Source organism: Cygnus atratus, chromosome 1 (genome assembly GCF_013377495.2).
Source record: "Cygnus atratus isolate AKBS03 ecotype Queensland, Australia chromosome 1, CAtr_DNAZoo_HiC_assembly, whole genome shotgun sequence".
NCBI classification, from domain to species: Eukaryota; Metazoa; Chordata; class Aves; order Anseriformes; family Anatidae; genus Cygnus; species Cygnus atratus.
The window spans coordinates 206658946-206681426 of NC_066362.1; the positions used below are offsets into that span (position 1 = coordinate 206658946).

The window sequence follows — 22481 nt, forward strand, 5'->3', positions numbered from 1 at the left end:
CCAACCGTCTTTGATAAACTTTGTTTCTTCTTGGAAAGATACGGAGACCCAGCTGGAGACAGATTAGAGTTGACAAATGCTTACAAGGAACTCCATGAGCTATGCCCGCCTGATTTCTAAGTGACTATTTGCTGGAAACCAGCACAACCAGCTGAAATGGGCTCTGGTTCACACACACAATTCAGAAGGTCAACAGAAGTCAGACCAACAAAGCCAGGAGGACACCCCACACATTTACTTGGGTTGCTGTCTTCTCAAAGCAGACCAAAGGGATTTCTGCACAAAAGAGATATTTAATAGCTGGAAGCAACAAATGCACGCCGGGCTATGAAACAGCAGGTGATAAACAAGGGACTTGTTGGCCCATTCTGCCAAAGTTTGTCTGGCAACAAGTGTGAAAAATTTGTTATTTTGGGGGCTGGTGGAGAGATGGGCAACAACTCCTGCCAATGCCTCATCAGTTGCTTACATCTCCAAGTCTAATGAGTTTTTTGGTGGTTTTTTTTTTGCTTTTAGAAGTAGCAAAGAAGTTTTAAGCAGCCCAAGAGGCGTAAAACCTGATTCTCCCTGGCAGAGAAGCTATCTGAAAATACAGGTGGCTGGGGGGAGCTGAAAGTACCCAAAAAAGTTAAGAAAATGCTGAAAGTGCCACAGACTGAGCTGGTCCCATCCTTAGGTTAGCTGGTGAGAATGGTAGAGGTCTACTTCCACCTCTGAGTATTTGTCATAGGGAAAGCCCAAGTTGGGCTGCACGTAGAGGTGTCTCCTGTGCTTGAATGGAAAGGCTGGCAACTGTTGGGCAAGGCAGGGCAGTGTTTGGCAGGCACAGAAACATTATTCCACTGCTGGAACATAAATGTTAAACTCATTTTTTAAGCAAGGCTGAAAGGGACTTTAAAAAAAAAAAGAAGGGTAGAAAGATTAATAAAGGAAATATCAGCAGTACCTGAATTCCCATTCCAAGGAGTTAATTAGCTCTATAAGCACATTTCCTTTATATAGTGCTTTCTGGCTGAGAAGCTAAGGCTCTAAGTGTTGCACCAGGGTCACTTACCCAATTAGAAATACAAACAGTTTCACGTGGAAAGCCACGGCAGCCAAACCACTGCGCAATCTTTACACTGGGAGCGAGGAAAGCCCCGTCCTTCTGAGCCAGCGTTTGGTAGGCACATGCTAACTTCCAAGCCAAAAAAAAAATATGCCGGGAAGACAGAGGATTTCAGCAGGGCACCGGAACGTGCTGATGGGTTGGTTAAGAGTGCTGAGGACATCCCCAGTCCTCTGGGCTCTGAAACCCTGAACCAAATCAGCCAGAAGAGATCCATCCCTGGAGGTGTTCAAGACCAGGCTGGATGAAACCCTGGGCAACCTGATGTCATGGGAGGCGTCCCTGCCCATGGAACTAGATGATTTTTAGGGTGTCTTCCAACCCAAACCATTCTATGATCCCAGTCACTTTTATAGAGTTATCCTGCATTTAAGTAGTATTCAAGTGAGCCAGCGTTTGGAAAGAGGGAGGGCATCCTCCAGGAGGCCAGCAGGAGTTTCCATGTTACAACAGCCAACTTTTTATGCCATTGCTGGTAAATAGTGGAGAACCCGTGGGGAAGAACCTCTGGGTTACACCCTTCCCCAACCACAGATATGTTGGGGGCACAGGGTTTTCAGAAGGCACAGGTCTCTCTGAGACCACACGTCTGTCTCAGATCATTGGCCCCGCAAGAGAGGAAGATGGGTGGAAGATGTGAAAAAGCCACCAAATCCCATCACCATGGAGCAGTGCCTTGGCACCATGCCTGGTGGTGCCACCTTGGGACAGCAAGCCAGAAATATCCAGGCTAGCACCACAAGAGCACAGCAGTCCAACAGTTAACAAAACCAAAAAACAGCTCAACAGTAAACTGGGGTGGGACAAGGCAAGGACCCAGACAGCACCAGGAGTGGCTGCTGATCTTGGCAGAAGGGGTGGAAGAAGCGGTAGCTGAGTCACAGGAGCAGTCATACCACAAAGTGCCAAGCAGGTCTGGGGGAAGCTGGAAGGGGAGGGAGGCTGTGTCTTGTCCAGCACACCCTGTGTTCAACCTCTTTTGCCTACAAACATCTAATAGTGTGCACTGTGATGCCAGCACAGTCTGGGAGATGAAACCACGTCAGCAGAGACGGCCAATGATGAAAGGAAAGTCACCAGTAGGAGAAGACAGTAAGACCAAGAAAACACAGCTAGATGCTGAAGAATATCTGTGAGTTCCTCCGGTTGTTTTTTAAAATGAAATCTCTTGATTCCTTCAGAAATTTTTGAAAGATTGCACAGCTTTTCCTTCCCGCATACCCCTAGAGCTCTGCCATCTCTGCCAAGCTGGAGAACAAAAGTTTGTATCGAGCCTTATCCAGGCTCGACATGTGTTTTCGCTGAGGAACTAAAGGGAAACAGAAGTGTTTTTGAACATGCACACCCTGCCATGCAGTTTCCTTTACAGACAAGCTTCTCCCCCCTCCCTGATTACCCTTTCCTACCCACACCCCGAAGGGTTCACCATAACCACACGTGAATTGTATTAGCTGGCCCTCCGAGGGGCAGTTTTCATCTCCTCTGGAAGGTGTTAGCAGCTAGAGCAGAAGTCGGTCCAACATATTGCTACAGAGGGCTTGTCATCTGCTTTCCCCGAGACATGTTCCCCTCTGCACTGCTGAAAGTTTGGTTCACGCCAGCAGGAGAAGAGGAGAACTGCACGAACCACGCCAACAGCGCTCATCTGAGAACGAGCAAAATGCCTCCACACCCACAGCACACACTTTAATTGAAACAGTAAGGGGGGAAAAAAAAAAACAGCAAGATTTATTTTACAATCAATACCGTGCACGTCTGCTGTGCAACTGCTATCCAGAGAATTAAGCGTGAATGTCCCTGACTTAATGAGAGGTGGAAAGTCCTAGTTAAATGGATTACAAGCTCTTTATTTCCTGTGATTGATTCCTTCCATGCGGCTGCAAGAAACGTTCTTCACAACTGTTCTTACACAGCAGAGAAGCTAAGCTGGGGGGCAGTAGGCTTGTTCCCCATGTACCAACTGCTCCTTCCCTCCCAGGTAAGGCTCCTGCATGCAGCCAACGTGCACAGCTCTGCACCAAAACACCCTCTCCGACCACATTGAGACGCACACACACAAGACCTGTTCCCTCTGCTTCTTCCAAGACATTATTTCCCCTTCCATTCCCAAAGCAAACATTCACTGCTCCATCGTGGTTAGCTGCTCCTCTGTAGCTCCCTTGTCCTAAAAGCCAGATACTGTTTTGGCTTTGTACACCAAAAGGGCATAAATTAACCTGATAAGGCTCTAATTGCACAGCAAGCTCCTTCCCACTACAAACACCCTGCATGTCCCATGGCCAAAGTAATCAAAAAAAGAAGATAGTCAGCAGGATCTGGTGACATGAGAGATATGAGGAGCCAACCCCATCTCTGAGATTTTGGAGAGTTTCTGACTCCAGCACTTTTTCCTTTCCTTTCCATTGTTCCACATCAGTCCAGCTGCCACCAAGACAGACCATCAAACCCTAGGAAGGATTTCCAGGTATTCACTTTTGGATAGAGCACTAAAAAAAAAAAAAAAAAAAAAAAAAAAACCATGAGCTAACTGATGAAGCCCAGGAGATAACCAAAAACGGTCAGCGTGCATCAGGAGATGGATACAGAAGAACTGTTCATGTCTCTATTTCTCTCTCCCTGTCTACATTAAAGTTCTGAGCAAAAACAAGAGTGTGATTGCACGTGATAAGAGTTGAAAAAATGCATGGGAATGCCAGAAGTGACATGAGCACAAGAAGTGACTCAAAAGGTTCATGGAAGATGCACGCAAAGTGTCTCAAACCTGGAGGTATGACCGATGACTCAGGAAGGCTTGCAGTGCTACAGGTATCTCTGGAAGGTTGCACAAGCTCCATCTTTGGAGATTTTTTTAAGACCTGGCTGGGCAAAGCCTGGTCTGAGCTCACATCGACCCTGCTTCGAGCAGGGCAAGATAGAGCAGAGCCCTCCTGTGGTCCCTTCCCACCCCAGTGGGCGGATGGATCCATGATGAAATAAAACATCAAGCACCAGCCCCACAGGAGCCCCAGCTTCCAGATCAGCATGCACACAGGTATTTCAAACCTGCAGCACATCCTGGAAATCTCTTATAAAGCGACTCCATTTTACCACCACAATCCCTTTGTGACAAGCTGTCAGAGCAGACTCGCACAATTGGCTCTTTCCACTACAGGTTTTAGATCACTCAAAAAAAAAGAAGAAAAAACCTTAAGACAATCAAAGACAAGATCAGAAATTATACTCACACCCCCTCCTCAAGCTATTTCACAGCAGATATGTTGACTTCTGATGAGGAAGGGCTCAACTCCTGCTCACCCCTCTCCTGTTCCAGAGATACTCAGAGGTTTGTCTCGCATTCCTAAAACCTCTTTCCAGTTGTGGCTGAATTCTTTCCAGTCCTGTATAAATCAGTATCTGTTCAATGCAAGGAGGCAGACACGACAGTTTCCGTCCCAGAGGATTTACAAACTCGATCCAGGCACCACGTGGTGAATGAAAATGGCATCCAGGGAAACAAGCGGGTAAGGAAAGACAGGCGACAAGCATTGGATCATACAGTCACTCGTTCCAGGTAAATACTTGTCTTGACTGCTGATGTGTGTACTCAAAACCCAGGAGCTGATCTTTAAGATGACATGAATAAGGACAAAGTGATTTTACTCTGTTTGCATAAATCTTTCAGGGGAAGGGAATTTTCTCATTTCACTTGGCAAGCGGTTGCAAAGTTCCCCAATGCATTCTGCTTTCTGAAGAGCATCTCAAAACGCTAGGCAAGGTCATTGCGACGGTGGCATTAGAAGCGACACAGCAAGGGAAGAGGAGAGAAGGTGAAGCCAGGAAGGGAACCACCCCTCCATCCATGAGGTGACTCCCAGAGCAAACAGAGGAGACTCACAGACATTTCCAAGCCATGCCTGGAGAGTCCAGTTCTAATAGAAATAAAAACCAGAACTCTCCCTGACCGTTGCATCAGCTGCTATCTTATTTTCCTTATGGAAGGGACCAGCCACGAGGGATTCATAAACTCACTTACTGATGCAAATCCAAGACCTATCAGTCCAAGGGCTTTCTTCAAATGTTTTTGAGGACTTTTAGCACCACGAGCATTAACCCAGCCTATTCCAGAGCCCTCTCCAGCATTAACGATGCTCTTCCAGACAGTTACCAATGGTACCACCACTCAGCATGCTATGAACAGTGACGAGCAGAGTGGCAGAGCCAAATTAATTACTACAGTGGAAGAACGACATCTGCAGCAAGCTGCCTTCGCAGCAGGACAGCCGCCTTTCCTCCACCCCTGGTGAAACCCTAAGCAAAGCTAAACAGGACTTATTTGGGTGGACAATAAATCACAGAGAACAGGGGCATCCTTTATAGGGTGGAGCATCAAGCATCGCTGCCCATCCTTACAGCTATTTCCACCTTTCCCCCTCATCCTTCACAACAAGCAGGTGATTTACGGTGGTCAGGCAAAGACACCTGGAGCAAACTGGTGAGGTTACAACGGGCTTTGGAGATGTGACACAAAGCTCTCCATCCGACGTGCCTCGAAGCATCAATGTCCACATCGGTCACTGCTTATGATCCTCAGCCTCATGCTGCAGAGAACATGGTCCTGAGGCAAGAGCCCAAGGGGTACATCAATGCATAGTTATGTAGTTTGGTGGGAATTGCTTCCAGCCCAGAGCAGCTTAGCCAAACATCTGGAGCAGCTAAGCAGCAAGTCCCACAGGAGCCCAGAGGCCAGGATGCAACAGCACCACTATTTTTCTTCCCTTCCCCATGAAACACTAAGCTTTCTAGGAAAAAGCCTCAGAGAGAAAGAGAGAAAGCTGATTTTTCTTTTTAGCCCTGTGACAATGCAGTAGGTGAGGGGAAAAGCAACCGCAGATTTTTACCAGGGCAGAGAGCTCAGAACTACAGACTAAAGATCAGTTATGCAAGCATTCAGTCATTGCTAATAAGCCTGACCGGAGGGAAACGTGTTCATTCAACAAGACCTTTCCTTCCCTACCAAGGAGGACATGGATGTCACCGCAGAGATGACACAGACACTACCTAAAGCAGACCTTTCAGCACCAGGCAAGAGAAAAAAATAGAAAAAAGCTTCCTGAAAATCTTTTGATGAGCCATCCTTATGCAAGCATCAAGAAAAACAAACACTTGCTAGTTTGCAAGGCTGAAGCACCTACCTGGGAGCATCATGCACCTCACACCAGGAATACAAACCAAAAAGCAGCTGCATTCGAGGAAAACGGAGGAGGACTTTCTGGAGCACAGATCTCCCACAGAAAAGCATCTTTTTTTTTTTTTAAATTGACCATCCTGGGTTTAGTTATTAAGAGGTTCCCAGGAAAATTAGCCTGTGTAGCTTGAAAGGGCAGGTCAGCTACATGCAAACAGTTTCCAGGATTAAATGGTTTTCTTTTAGCCTGGTTCACTTCACTTTCTAGCGGAGCCCATTTGGGGTTTTTCATCTTTAAGAACCTGTCTAGATAAGAACATTGAGGAAAACTACCATCCACAGAAAACAAGCAGATTTCCTTACGCTAGCCAAGAGCTAAAAATATCTTTATTTTCAGCTTATTTTTCTAAGAAAACTCGGTCTGCTTGCATAAGTTTCTCTGATCCTGTACTCTTCTCTGCTCTCCACTACCCTTCCCTCCCCAAGCATCAATGCCCTGGGGCCTCAGCCTCTTCCAACGCAGAGCAGTTGTGCACTGGCAAGCTCTCCGAAAGATGCTGCTGGGTGGAAAAGGATTGCAGGAGCCCCCCAGGGAAGAGCCGTCCCAGTCCAGCCCACTAGCCTAGACTACTCCGCACGTACAGCTAAAGACATGAAAGGATGGAAGTGGGAAGATTAAAGGTTTGAAATAAGTCCCAAAGAAACAGACTTCATTTGCTCTTAGGTCAATTTTTTTTTTTTTGGTTAAATAGAAAAACTTTGAAAACAGCTCACATTAAATAACTTGCTGGATGGAGGACCAAGCCAGTATCTGCTACCTCTTGAACATACTTAAAAGGTCCTGAAAAAAATGCTGGCTTATTAACCAAATTAAGAGAAAGTACCAAGTACCTAACAAAGCATCTCTGCAAGTACTAATCCAGTGACAAATTTCAGGTTTAGACTTTACAATTACCAGAGACAAAACAGAAAGGACCATCAACTAGCAATATTTTGTTGTTGGAACGGTTCTTACACAATCCTAAAACTCAAGGGCAAGACTTACCCTTCCCTAGATGAGCACACTTGATTTCAGCACCACCAGTAGACCGGATAAACCAGAAGACTTAATCCCAAAGAAAAAGAACTGGCCAAAAAGGAAAAAAAATGAGAGACTGTTACAGAATGCTGCATTTCTTAGCTGGGTAACTGGTCAGACTGGAGAACAGGGGAGGAAGATGGAATTGGGAAATAAACTGGACAAAGGTACAAACACCAGGGATGGCTGAGTATAAAGTAATAGGGACAGGGCAATCCCTACAGAGTGAGGAAGAGCAGGAGTAGTAATCCCAGCTTGCTTCAGGTCACAGATGTGAAGATGAGCAGCAAGGAAACACGAGGACTGCATTTAGCAAGAAACGGTTTATTCAGATTTGCACAAGGCTGCAATATAAAAAACCTGCATTAACAGGGTAAAGAACTACCTGAAGAGCAGGAAAAAAAAAGTATATATGTATATTCAACAAGAAAAATACTTTGAGGCCATTGTACCAAGTTCATAAAAATCCCCCTCAAGCACTTGAAGCCATGAAACCTTCCTCTCAGGTTATTCAGGGATAAGAAACAGCTTGAAAGGTCAGGAAAGAGGCTGACCTAGCAGGAGTTCACAGGGCCTAACACAGTCACCCCATTTATAAAACTGACCAGGGTCCTGCTACTACTCAAGGACTCATCAAAAGCACAAGGCAGAAGGCATCTGCAGTAGCGTAATGAATTAGCCAGGTAATCTACCACAAATGAGAAGGAAAAAAGAAAGATGTGAAAAAGCATACTTCGTGCTTCTATTTCAAAAAGTGGCAGTCCATTTGTTCTCCTTAAGAACCATTTTCAGCTAAAAACTAGGAACCTGATATAAGTTCTCCCTCTGTTTCATCGCCGCAGGACTTTCTTACCTCCAATTTCCCCTCCATCCAAGAGATGTGAGCAGCATGGTCTAGGTAAGGCATAGGAGACAGTTTCCACACCACTTGCTAGAACTAGAAAACAATTTTCCCAAATAGGACACAATTTATAAACCAAGCCAGGTACCTGTACATTAAGATACAGCCCGGCTGATGCGTGACAGCAGCTCTGTTTGGCTCACGGTTGATTTGACAGTATCTGAATTTCTGTCAATCTAGCAGACCTCCATCAGGTCCTTTTTCATTCCCGGTAGCCTGATCCTATTTTTGGATTCTGCGGGCTTATCAGCAATATGTTTGTGTCTATTTTTTTTCATCTCTGCTACCTCTTAAGCTGGTTCAAGAACAGTTATGCAAGAGTCCCTCTGGTTACAATGGAAAGGAGACACTTTCTTCTCTGACCTGAATTCTGGCAGTATTAGCACATCTTCCACATCTCTCGGCCACAGCCTTCCTCATTTCAGAGATGTAAAACAAATCAATCAGCTCCCCAAAATTCAAATATTTTAGGCATTAGACCACATAGCACTTTCTTAACCAGAAAGTGATTATTTCTCCTTACAAGTCCCTGAGTGGAATGACTGAGAACGTGTACCTGAAGAAGTTTTCACTTTTCTGATATGGTCAGCTCACAGCTCAACTATTACATAAACATGGATCTGGAAGCTCTTAAGCCAAGAAAGCTGGGGAAGAGTAAATACGTGCATCTTCAAGCCATTAAGAAGCTTATCGAGAAGTCTAAGAAAGGATGAGGCAGAAGATTGCATCATTCACAAAAGAGTCATTCCAATGCCTGCACCCAGTAGAGCTAAACGGAGTTACTTTTGTTGGTTTCAGTGAGCCCATAGGTGTCAAGTGAGACATGTGAAGGAAACTTCTATGTTCTTCCTGCTCTCTCCAGGTGAACGAGTCATTTCAAAGCAGTCCAGAAGAAATCTCGACTGATAGTTGGTAGAAGACACCTCTTTTCCTAGCCAATTCAATGGGGAACTCTATTTTTTCATGTTGTGAACTCAATCAAAACACAGCAGCAGACTTAAACCCCTTAGGTCCATGTTCTTCTGCATCATACAGGATGTGGCAGTTCCTGCTCATCTAGCAATGCTCTTGCAGTCAGCCTCTGCATGCTGCAACATCACACCAGACTCTGCCAAGCCACGAGGTTCAGCTGTAAGGTTTTATTTGATCAGCTTGTTTTTCAGATGACCTCAGAGCTGACCTGAGAAGGAGATTTGACTAGGTGACCTCATGAGCTCCCTCCCCAGAGAGGACCCACAGTTTTCCTAGTCTTCGTTCTGTCACTGATGTGCCTGATTTATATACTGATTTATCTCATCAATCAAGGGAAAACATGGCCCTGTTCTGCAGTAAAAACAGCTAGACCCTGTTGTCCGTCATACCAGTGGGACCAGTATTGCCAATACCGGACAATCTCATTATCCCCTGTTAAGAACATTAATGAATGAGCCAGGTCCATGCACTGAGAAATGCACCGTAAAGTATTACGAGAAAACTGAGAAAGCGATAGTCTGTTCTACTTGCTTAACAGCCACAGTAAAAGCAAGTCTTTTGAAAATTTGGAAGCACAAGCAGCGTTGTATTTCATCCACAGCCTCACGTTAATTCTTCTGCCACACATCAAGGCGCTACAGAAAAGCGCAGAAGTCACAGCTCGTGCTTCCTGATAGCCAGCTGCCAAGCAGCTATTTCACCAGTCTCAGGTCTCCAGCAGCAGCTTTCATACAGGAATGAGGTTTGCAGAGAGAGGTTTTGGTGTCTGCCTCCTGGACAGGGAGAGCACAACCCAGTGACCGAGGAAAAAATGACCGCTACTCACACTGTACTCAGAAGCAACTTGGAAAGAGGAGTTAGAAAGATTGAGTGCTTCCCCCTCTTTCTTCCCTTTCTCAGTGGATGTTTCCATTAGAGAAACAAAGTTCCTTACCAAGTTTTAAAACAGTCTGAGGTTTGCAGCCAACAACAGACTCCAAAAGAGTCTGGTCAGGATGGAAACTTTTCCAGCATAAACCCCTCAAGCTAATAATGTTGGCCAAATCACTGTAAATCAGTCTTCTCTTTAATCCTTGCTATTAACTTTTAGCTTTCTAAGCAATTCCGCATATTCCAGAAAGTTGGGGTTTTGGATTGTGCTGCTTTCCAAGAATATCCATTTCTCTATAGCAGCATAGCAATTGCAAGCTATTGAGTAGGCTGTGAGACTTAAAGCCCTAACCCCTTACCTTGTGTCTTCCTCAGCACTATTTAAGCAAGGCTGACAACATTTTCACCGGGGTAGAAAACACTCTGCCCCGATAATTAGTAATACATGGTAAATTTTAACTTGAATATTACGTATTTTGTAATGGAGTTGTTGTTCAGTCTTCTGCCAAGCCCCCGACAATTCCACATTTTTTCCTTTTTTGTTCTTTTGAGTATTGACTGAAGCCTGTTAAAACTTTTTTTTTTTTTTGTAAACAGCTGATACCACCTGCTTCCAGCAGCAGGGAGGAAAGCAGAGCATCACACACCTGTTTCTATTCCTGGGACATTATGCAAGCATCTTCTTCACACACCACCTACACTTTGGTCCTCAATCTGTTTGGCTTCACAGCAACCCTCTCAAGTGAAAACATGGAGGCAGCTCCGCGTCTCGTCTAGCTCTGTCTTTCATCGGGCTGTTCGTGTTTCTTTTCACAGCTTAATAAGGTTTTGTTCCCTTTGCTGGAGAAATCTTTGCCACCCATCATTTGCTCAGCCCACAGGTTTGAACCCAGCATATGCAGCTTGCTCAGCACACCCAAGCTCACAAGTCCTCTCTCCGCAACAGGTGGCTCAGCTTTTACAGGAATGTAAGTGTGACTTCTCTTAAATCTTCTGTTTCAGCTCAAAGTAGACATTTTAAACAGAGCATCCTGAAGCCCATAGGTTTTCTCTCAGCTCAGTTGAGATGTCAAAGCTGTCATTATTCAGACTTGCAGCTGAAAACCCAGGCTATTTACTATAAGAGATCTACAAGTTTGACAAGCCCAACCCTGGTACTTGGCCACAAAACACAAGGAAATAACCACAGACACAAACATGTCACAGAAAATAGTAGAAAGGGGTAGAGCCAGACATTCTTTGGCAATGGGATGCTCAGTAAGGGAAGTACCTTTCCCTAACACAAGTTCCTTCCTATTCAGCTTCAAGAAGTTTTTCATAGTCTTGGAAATCACTTTCTATGACATTCTAAATTCAGTCTTGTCAAAAACACTTCAGCCACGTGGCAGGAGATAATCCCACTGACAGTTTAGACATGGCTGCAAAGAGCCCCATGTGGTCCACAGCCAACATGAACCATTGTCTATACCTTTATCTATAGAGAAGTTTCCAAAATATAAGGCCACATGGCTTTTAGATAGGAAAAAAATAGAGCGGTTGTGCCACTAAGCTCGCATTACCCTATTTAGGCAGGTAGGATGGAGGGGAATATACCATGTTCCAGATAACCCTTCATACAGGGAAAGGGGTTTGCTTTCTTCTGTAGTGAGACCAAAAGCGTTGAGATGACTCCCAGTTGGGGAACCCAAGCACTATGCCACCAGCTTTCACAAGAGCATCCCAGCTTCCTGGTCTCTTGTTCAGAGACTTCAGGAGCTAGACACAATAAAGAGTAAGTACTGGGATCTCCCAAGCTTGTTGGAGAAGGATGGAAATGCTTCACTTACTGTTATCACAATTAAACTCCCACCAGCTTGCCTTATCTGTCCCAAGAGACCTCTTCTACAGAGCAAATGACATCTCAAAACATCCATCCTGAGGCAGGCCAGTGAAAGTCTTACAGAAAATCTTGAGGGTATTATACACAGCACCTTAGTTCTTTGCTGTCAAGACACAGAGAGAAGAATGGAGATTTGGGGATTTGATATTGATGAATAGATATTTTTACAAGGTTTTACAAGGAGGGAGCTAAGAGGCTACAAATACTCATCTTACAAGGGCCAATATCCCTGGTCTTCAGTGCTTCCTCCTGCTTCCAACATTAGCTTAGGATGAGCAAAACATGCAACAGTGACACCCCCCAGAGCATCAGCTCTAACCCCCTACCAGGATCTGTGGGAGTCACTGAAGGAAGGAGCAGAGCACACTGGGGAGACCAGAGAACGAACACAGCAAATCACTTGGTTTTTCATTAGAGCCAGAGAGTATAAGAGCACAATCTCATCCTTGTCACAATCTTTGCTGTTGCAGAAACAGCTTGGACCCACCAGTACATAGGTTTTCCCTGTTTCTTCTCCTACTCCAGCTATCAAGCGGAAAGGATTGAAACAAAACCCTGGAAGGAAGAGGGTCTGGCATGCTCAGAAGCACCTAAGATGCACCAGGGAGATCCAAGCAGGGTTGCCAACTTCCTTTACAGCCCCGCCCCACCCCAAAAGGACTTTGAGACAGTTAGCACACTACAAGTCATTTCTTACCCCCAGCTATTAACATCTTGGGTTTACCCTGTTCTGTGGCAGGTTTCATAAGAAACTTGCTCAGTAGCCCTAGACTTTCCCTGCACTCTAGGAACCAGCCACACATGATGAGATGACCTTCTAAGCATCAGAACAAGCCTTTTTTTTTTTTCCTCTCAAGAGAGTTCAGCAGGTGGCACGCAGAGATTTCAAGCCTGTCAGGTATCACTGCTGAAGGCTGCAGGGCCAACTGGATCATCTGTTTTAACCCAAAATGAAAACAACCTTCTAAAGCTGACCACCAATACAGGAAGAAAAAGCAGGTACAGGATCAGCTCCAGCACATCTAGAAAAAACACCAATCACAGGCAGACCAGAAGCAACAAGAAAGAGAGCTTTTAAGAGGACAGTCAATTTTCTTGGCAAGAAGTTTGAGATTCACAGGGTGTTTTTTTACTGCGTGCTCATGCTTTGTTACAAACACTCTTTCCCAAGGAGGCTGAAGCACTGCATTTCCAAACACAGTTGTCAGCAGCTTACAGAGCAAATATTCTCCAGGGCAGTCTCGCACTACTGACTTCATATTTTCACATTAGAAGCCATAAGCTGTAGTCAAGATAGACTCCATCTTTGTATTAAAGCAAAAACTCAAGCCTGTCATAAGTTATAATGCAGTTTATTAGCTGAAAAGTATTTCCAGCTGCAGTTATTGCCTACTAGAAGCAGAACTGGCATCCATTCATCATCTTACTCCTTATGAAAGGAGGTTGCACAAGAAAGACAAAGCTAATCACCAATTTCTTGCTGAAATCAGGTCCCCCAGGCAGAAGAATCATAGAATCACAGAAACATTTGAGTTGGACAGGATCTTAAAGATCATCCCATGGGCAGGGTACACATCCTCACAGCATAGGGTGACCCCACCCAACCTGGCCTTGGGCACTGCCAGGGCTGGGGCACCCCCAGCTCCTCTGGGCAGCCTGGGCCAGGGCCTCAGCGCCCTCAGAGGGAAGAATTTCTTCCCAACGCCTCCCCGAAGCCTCCCCCCTGCCAGGCTCCAGCCGGTGCCCCTCATCCTGTCCCCCCAGCCCTGACCAAGAGTCCCTCCCCAGCTTTCCTGCCCCCCCTGCAGGCCCTGGCAGGCCGCTGGCAGCTCCCCCCGGGGCCTTCTCTTCCCCAGGCCCACCACCCCCAGCTCTCTCAGCCTGGCCCCACAGCAGAGCTGCTCCAGCCCCTGAGCATCCTCGCGGCCTCCTCCGGGCCCGCTCCAGCAGCTCCGTGTCCTTGTGCTGGGCCCAGAGCTGAACGCAGCACTGCAGGGGGGGCCTCCCGAGAGCGGGGCCCAGGGGGACAATCCCCTCCCTCGCCCTGCTGCCCCACGCTGCTGCTGCTGCAGCCCAGGGCACGCTTGGTTTTCGAGGCTGCCAGAGTACGGGGCAGCTCGGGGCCAGCTTCTCACCCACCACCACCCCCAGGTCCCTCTCCTCAGGGCTGCTGTCCAGCCATTCCCTTCCCAGCCCAAAGTTGGGTTTGGCATTGCCCTAGCCCAGGTGAAGGACCTTGCACTTGGAAACATTATATATAAATTTTAGTATATATCTTAAGTCTTGCCAGCCTTTGAAATTCTCCTCACAAGATTTCATGAACGCAATTTGTCAACTCACAGCAAAACTAGAAAAAAGAGGTGGCCAAGACTTCACCTGCACAGCAGCACAGATGTTTTGCCTGTCTCCATCCATGCAATGCCAAGAGAGATACCAGATCTAGGCAAAGATTTATACATGGATCTAGCAGCCATTTGGCTATTCTTTGCAGTAATCTGGGTGCTACTGAGCACAGCTAGAGCACACTATTCACTAGGACGCTTGCCCAGAGTACAAATAGCAGTTGGACATCAGCAACTGAACAGAGAGAGGTGAGACGTTCAACAGTTCAGAATAAAAGTAGTTTCTTCAAACCATACCTGGAAGTGGAAGCAAGGTGAGAGGCAACAACACTGAGCAGAAAAAGCTTTATAGTGACAGAGATGTTGGGCAACACGTTGTAAGGCTGTCACAGCACTCTTGTGACTGCAGCATCATCCAGGGGCTGAAGCCACATCCCATAGTGGCAAAAGCAGCACACAATTTCCACTTTGCTTGCTATGAACAGGAATACATGACAGACAAAGTGTATTACAGCCATGAAACCAGGTTACCTTAAAAGTCCGTATAAACAGTGACAGTTGAGTGCCCTGGGTGGGGAGGATTAGCTAGATTTGTGCACACACACAGGATACATTTCATCTCAGGGGTATATTCAAGCAGAAAGACAACAGTGCCTTTTTGCAACCCCCCTCCTCCCCAGATGATCTTTTATACACCCACGTGTTGCACAACCCTGAAACACGGTTCTCAGCATGTAGACTTGAGGCTTTTAAGAGAAGACAGCACAATTAAAAACCTAGTACCTGAAGGGAACAATAGGACATCCACATGGATTAATGCGAGCAGCGGGCTGGATGGCAGGTACAAGAACAGAATATCAGAAGATGCTTCCATTGCAATTATCTCAATCCCCAAACCTACTCTCAAATTATATTCTTCCAGTGCTTTAAAAAAGACTCAGACCATCTTATATTTACTTTTAAGCAGCCTTCCTATTACCAGTGTTTGAGCACGCAAAGCCCCAAGGAGGGAGATCAAGCAGCAGAGCAGGATGGGGAAGACTTCAGCTCCCAAAAGGTCATTCCTGCACAGAGAACTCAATGCTGCTGAGACTTTGGGGGCAGCTAAACATTAGCAGAGGAGCCACAAACAGGAATAAGCGTGACACTGCCTGCTATTTGCACAGGCCTTAGACACGTTCGGGTTGCAGTTTCACTAGAGCAAAGCGGATATGCCTGATAAACCACCCCGAAGCTTCCTTGGAAAAAGAAAATGAGTCACTTCTGGCTAGATGCATGCACATGCTACTACAAAAAAAAAAAGGCAAAAGATCATTGACCCTACTCAAAAAATAAACTGAAAGTCCTTTGAAAAAAGGATCACATTGCTTTAATGTAGTTTCTTTCTATCACTTTTACCCACATGTTTGTCTTCAGACCACACAGCAATTCGCTTTATAGTTCACACTGGCAGAAAGAAAAAAGGCAAGCAGGCCTCTAGAGCATCTAACCACAAAAACCCTCAGCAAAAAGTCACCTACACCATGGAAGACAGACCGGAATTGTGCAGCAGGTTTTTCTTTCCATCACATGCTGAAACTACGGGTTGAAACCCTCCCCTACAAAAAGCCACCTATCTGGGCACCCAATTTCAGGAAGTTTTGTTGCATTCCTCTTTCAGTCAGATTACTGAAACACCCGACAGAGATGCTGAATCACCCAGGAAACACAGGCTGGTTTTGAACTGGGGACGAGAAACAGCAATGAGAGCTAGAAATCCTAACGAGATGCCCCTGTCCCTAAAACTAGGAGACAAATTGTCACCATGCTACGAGCAGCAGCTCAGAGAGAGCACAGCCAGTTTCTGCAAATCTCTGGACTAAGAGAAGGGATAAAAAGAAAGACGAACTGTGACACTTTGGACCTTAAAGCCTGCAGGTTCACACAAGGATGGTGCCCCCATGCAGCCCACCAGTTAACTCCACTCTCCTGTCCCACCCTCCAGAAGACATCCCCTCGCACCAGACCTCATCTGACACACCTGCGTTTCAGGACCATCAAAGCTTTCTCTTGCAGTGAGGAAAATCACAACGAAAACCTTCAAGTGTCCTGCAGCCCTTCAGCAGTGTTCGGGTGCTGCTCTGGTTGCCACAAGCCTGCTGTGCTCCATCTCCCTCTCTTCTCCCCCACCAGGACCATGCAAACCACCACCAGAGCCCACAGAGAAGTGCTGAAAAGAAATCTCACCATCGCATTTGCAGCACAGATGATTTCATCCCAATTACTTGCTCTTGTCATGCAAAACAAAACCTACAGGAGAAGGTTTAAATCCTGACCAAAAAAAACACAACCACCAAAATGAAGACACTGCTCCAGGCAATCATTTCAGATTTTACATGCTGGGATCAGCCTTTGAGTCTGAGGAGGTTCCCAGAAGTGCTCTCAGAGGGCAGACAGGCATTAAAGCACAATTATACATCTGAATTTATGTCTTCACCCTCTGATTCAGGGCAGCCCAAGGAACACACACATACAGGAACAGCTCGTTTAAAAAAGAGGACCTGGAAAAAAGTGTGCATGTTATGCCGAGAAGCCGGGCAAAGAATGCAAATTCTGACCTACTTCTCCCTCCTTGCTGGAGAGGCAGCTGCTATTGCTGCTCTGCAAGCATGAGAGACGAACAGGAGCCCTGCCAAAACTGCTGCAGCGATGTCTCTTCCAGACGCAGGCTGCTCCGTGCCAGCCCCTTGCAAAGCAGGGGAATTGTCCTTCTGCCTGGGCACTGAGATCACAACCGCCTGGTCCAGCGGTCGATGAAGTGAGGATGGACAGAGGTCACTGCAGGGCCTGTAGTCATCTTTTATGCCTGCAGTATTTCCTCCAACTCTTTTGCTAGTGCTTGCCTTAGCTCTGCTTCAGGGATGAGGAAGAGCAGCGTCCTCCGGGTAAATGAGAGGAGTCAGGTGCCTTCATAAAGCCTCTCTCCAAACCAATCTCCGAGAGGAGAAGGACACAGCCACTGAGGTAATGGACACGTTGGCTTGACTACAACCCCAACTGAACACCCATGGACAGCAAAGTCTTCCCAGAATCCACATAAGTCATCCACTCTCCTCATGCAACAAGCCAGAGATGCAAGAAAAATTCCAGGGAGGAGGAACACAGAGTTTCACCCAGCAACGCTTCCACTGAAGGAAGTTTCACATTTATTACACAAGCTGAGGCTCTCAAACCAGATCTTCGTGCTGGATTATCTACCCGAGAGCCACCAAACTGCAGCCAAAGGTGAAGCAGAACCAGCAGCATTCAGACAAGATTCACCCTACCATACTCATCTCAGGAAGATTACTTTTCTCAGGTACTTGCAAAAACAGACCAGCCTGTTTTGGAGGGTCATGAGAACCTTGGAAGGATAGCTATCCCACGCTCCTTTCTGTAGGAGAAAGCCTTTCAGAGGAAGAAATTCACCTTATCTCACACGGATGTGCATTGATAGGGTTAGCCATTGGCTTGGGTTCCATGAGTCACAGAGGCGTGTCATTGCAAAATATTTTCATTAAGGCAGCAAACTGTTTCAGAACAAGGTGATGCAAAATAAACGCAACCAAGAAACAAGAGCTATCCCTCTTACATCAAAGATCCAGCTCATTTTAGTCACCTCTTGCTTCATCCAGGGCACAGGATGCAGCTGGCATTTACAGGACACCTTGCACAGCACGTGGTGCTTGGTGCCAAAAAAAAATCAGGTAGATGTTACTGGATGTTCCCAGCTTATTGCAGCCAGTTGAAAAGAAATCAGGACAAACAGAGCAGCAGTTTTCAAGTAGCTCCAAGCCTCAGCCCATTTCCAAAGCCAGTATAAATGCACACGGTGCCCACAGAGGGTGGAAGTTACCTGGCAAATTTCAAGAGATGGGAACATGAGCAGCACTGCCCATCCCACACCCCAGCAGGAGACACAAGCGTCCAGCAAACACTGGTTTCTCATCAGTTCCTGCAAATACTATCATATATTATACACATTAAGCTCTTAATACAGCCTAAGGTATATTATTCACCATCTCTCAAGTCTTATGGTTAGCATAAGTGCCGTTATAGGGAGATCCATAAAACCCTAGCTGTACTGGCCAGCAGTTGCCATTTCTGTCCAAAGCCTCCTGCAAACTCCAATTATAGAGAAGGCTTTGTTCAACCTCCCCGCTTCCTTTCCCTCGGGAAGCCTATATGTCAGAAGACCAATAAATGCTGGCAATTTATTACGTGGAAAGACAGCCATGCAGCTAACAGAGAGAGAACCGAGAGCTGAGCTGGGTTTATGATTGAAACAGCCACAGAGCCCTGCGGTGGCAAGTCAGATTTGTTGACTCTGCTTATGCACACACAGATATCTGGGGGTGAAGGGACATCAAGTAGAGAAGGATTATTGGCTTCACAGGAGGAGTTGGACAGACAGATGTAGTTCAGCTTTAAAGGCCATTCTGGGACTATGTTGGAGGAAAACGGAGGAAAAACACAATTTACCAGGAGGAAAACGGAGGAAAAACACAATTTACCAGGAATCAGATAGTTCCAATTTAAAGAGGCTGTTTGTCAGTGTTGATTAAGGAAGGATTGTTTTTATCCTGAAGGACAGCAGGTCAATCTCCACAGTCCTAAGAGCTCTCTCACCTCATTACTGTGAGGCCACTACCTCAGGCACTAGAAGCACCTCCAATGCAATTATGGTATTTAAATAAAAGAGAATCAGGCTGTATTGGGGGGTACTTCTGGCCACCCAGGCACCCAAGTAACCCTCCAGCAGGCAGAGGTTTTGGCATCCTGCTCATCACCACCTATGCAGACACCTCATGCACTACTTTCAAGATGATTGATCGTTTCTCTGGCCTTTTCCCAAGGGATTGGGGCATTCAAACACCACTTAGATAATTTGCTTTCCCATGCCCTTTCTGCAGGGCTGCAGTCAGTGCAGGCATGGAAGTGTGCCTGCATTTCAGTTCAGTGCACCAAGCAGAACAGCTTTCTCCGCCTTTGTGGGATGTGGCTTACAAAGATCTCCCTCTCCCACCCTACAGAAGAATGAGCTGGGATGTTAAGCAAAGCACTTCATCCTTCTCACCAAAACCAGCCAACAGTCCCAGGACTGAAACCAATGCCTGGGATGTGCAAGAGATGTTTAAATCTGCGTTGCCTTCCTCCCATGTCCTGCTGTAAGCACCCTGCCTTGTCTACCAACAGCACTTCTGTTCAAACCAAGAGGAAGAAAGCTCTCATCTGTTTAGTTTTACTTGACACAGAGTGGCAGAAGTGTACCTTAAAGTTCTGTTGTGTTTTTTTTTTGCCTGGTAACAATAGCAGCTACTTTTTAGCTAAGACACAACAGCACGTCCATTCGAAACCAGCAGTGAGGCAGACGAACCTGAGTTCATTCAGATCCTGCTCCTTGTTCTTCTTTGTCCTTTGAGGAACACGACAAAATGTTCCTCTAAGAGAGGCACAGCAATTTTTTGTATGTGCAGGAAATCAAACGTTCAAGCTGTGCCACTTGCTGAATGAAGCAGAGCTGATGGCTTGGGTCACTCTGCTCTATTCTTGTTTAAGCTTTTCTCCAAAATTGAAGGCTCAGAGTTTTTAATGAAGGCAGAAATTCTCAGGCTTCTGTAGACCTCAGACTGAGAATTTCAGAAAGTGCCCACAACCACACACCAATTTCAAGAGAGGAGGGGTAGGTGGTGAAAATCTGAGCTAAGAGCTCATCCCAATCTGTCCCAAAGGGCTCGACACTGGCTTAATATCACCCCATCTTTCTTCCAGCAATCCAACACAGAAATAATCGGATTCTCAGCCATCCTCCCACTTCTCCGCGAAGAAACTGAGAACCTGTCCTGGCCTTTTCCAGAGAGCCTTTGCTAATGCAGGTGGGCTAATGCACATGGGCTACCTTTGGGGCAACATCCCAAAAACACCACCATAAACCATCACCAACCCATACTAGAGGTGCTCGGTACTATTTTCAGCAGGGAGAGTCACGTCCTCCCTTTCCCTGGAGCTCACCCATGGAGCAGGACTTAAACGGTTTCAAAACTGTCCCACTGCACAGCTTCTGGACCAGAATTTTCTTCTTCCTCACCACTGTGGGAAGCAAAAGATACATCAGCCCTTCTCTAATGTTTTTAGAGAGATGACCATGTAAGCCAGCTCCCTAGCATATTTGGATAAATGTTAATTAATGGCATCTCTACTCTTACAGCCCCAGCTGTTTTTAAAGTCTCAACCACACCAGTTTTTAACAAGGAGAAGGTCATGTCTGTATCTGCTAGGAAAGCTGTATTTTGTTCCTTACCACCTCTATGGAGCCTTCTTAGATGCAGAATTAAATCCTTCTTTATACACAGCTTAGAGTGAGATGAGAGAGCATATGAATTTCTCTTCACCTCTCCAAGGCAAGTTAATAGCGATCAATCAAAAGGAGCAAGCAAGTCATACAAAATAGGGTTTAAACCTTTATAGAAAGGTCATTGTCACAGCAGAAAAGACAGACCAGCTGCTAAGAGAGTAGCTGGTTGCATTTAATCATGCCAGGGTTTCACACAGGATTGAGGGATCCCAGGGAAATCTCAAGTCCACCTTCTGCAGTAGACACACCGGGAGAGGAGACCTCAGGTCACCCTCCCCATTTCCTGGCTTCCTATGGCTGTCTCCATCCTTTTGTGAGGGACGGAAATTGCATCCTCTGAAATTGGCATTAAACCAAGGAAAACCAACTGATTGTCTTTATTTTCCTCCTCGCCTTAACGAGAATGGCATTCACCAAGAGACGGGGGGAAGGGGAAGGAAAGAAAAATCAATACATCACACACATTTCCTGCTTTGCAAGGTTAATCGCTCCAGCAAGCTATTAGCATATTTCAGAACACAGTTATCCACCAAATATTAGATTTTCAGTTATGCTGAACAGTAATTAAGATACTCAAGTCTCCACAAGTCAAAGAGGTGGTTGTGCTACCCACCAAGGTCTCCACCTGGCTTCCCACAAGCAGCTCCAATGCATCAGCTTGCACAAAAATGCTGTGTTCAAGGCTCTGCCTTTGCCAAGCCTTATTGAATCTGCCCCACAGGTTCACATGTTAAAAGAAAAACTTTCCTTCCAAAAAAGGAGGAAGAAATTAAAGTTAAAGCACTGATTCATAAAGAGGGGTTGATTTATACACTGCAAACTCATGCTGGAAAGGGTAGGAGGATGAATTAGCAGACAGTCCAAGCTGACACATCTTTGTTATTAGCCTTCTGTCATCTCTGGGACAGGGATCCAACTGCAACGGAGAGTGCAACTCCAATCCAGCGTCTCCGGGTCTGCCAGTCCCGGTGATTAACTGCACAGACGTTAATTACAGGATGTAAACAGTGCCCTCGCCTGACCCATAACATGACGTCAGGCATTTAGAGCCCAGCTGGTGCTCTGGGGAGCTGGTCAGCTGCACGGCACGGTCACACACGTGCCACCTCTAGCCAAGCAAGTGCAGCCTCTTCCCACCAGCCTCCCAGTTTGGGGCTGCAGATCCCACCGGCCTCCCAGTTTGGGGCTGCAGATGACATTAAGCATTGCACCCACCTTTACGTTGCACCCTAGCTCTACCCCCACCATTTCCATTCCCAGAAATAAAGCTCCTCAATGCTGAGAGCTTCCACCACAAAGAACAGAGCAGGACACAATCGTGTCAGCCCAAGCATCCAAGCACACACCTTGAGGAAGACTGATTAATACTTGGCACCCCTGGACCAACACCAGCCCATAGCATCCACAGAGGCCAGTGATTAACTCACAAGTACCACAGCAAGATCCTTAAACACCACCAAAATATCCTCTGGCACAGAGTCCCCACTGCTGTGACAGTGGTTTTTAGCAACAAAGGACTCGCTAGGCAATGGCCAGTGAGGACTGCCACTGTGCCACCAGAGACAGACAACGTCTGGCATCTTAATACGTGTCACCGTGACCTTCTGCAGCTCCAGCCAAAAATATAAAGGCATAACAAGACAACAGGAGTGCAAGTGCAACTAGGAATAAAGCAGTTATAAGCAGCCCTGATGAATATTCATTAACATTTCTTTGCTGTAATCTTCCCAAGCATTTTTTGTGTCCAAATGCCTGGGAGAGGAAAAGAGTCGAGCCCACCAGCCCAGGAGATGC

At 46.2% G+C, this 22481-nt stretch overlaps 1 protein-coding gene across 5 annotated transcripts in view; it reads right to left on the reverse strand.

Annotated features, from left to right (window-relative positions):
• The window catches only part of GDPD5 (glycerophosphodiester phosphodiesterase domain containing 5), a 160914-nt gene that overhangs the window by 109718 nt on the left and 28715 nt on the right, over positions 1 to 22481 (reverse strand). Inside the window, exon 2 of one of the 5 annotated variants that reach the window (XM_050708253.1) lies at positions 7318 to 7398. The exons of the other annotated variants lie outside the window; for them this stretch is intronic. The gene's annotated coding sequence lies outside the window, so the exon portion shown is untranslated. The remainder of the gene's footprint in view (positions 1 to 7317; positions 7399 to 22481) is intronic. 5 annotated transcript variants of the gene reach the window in all.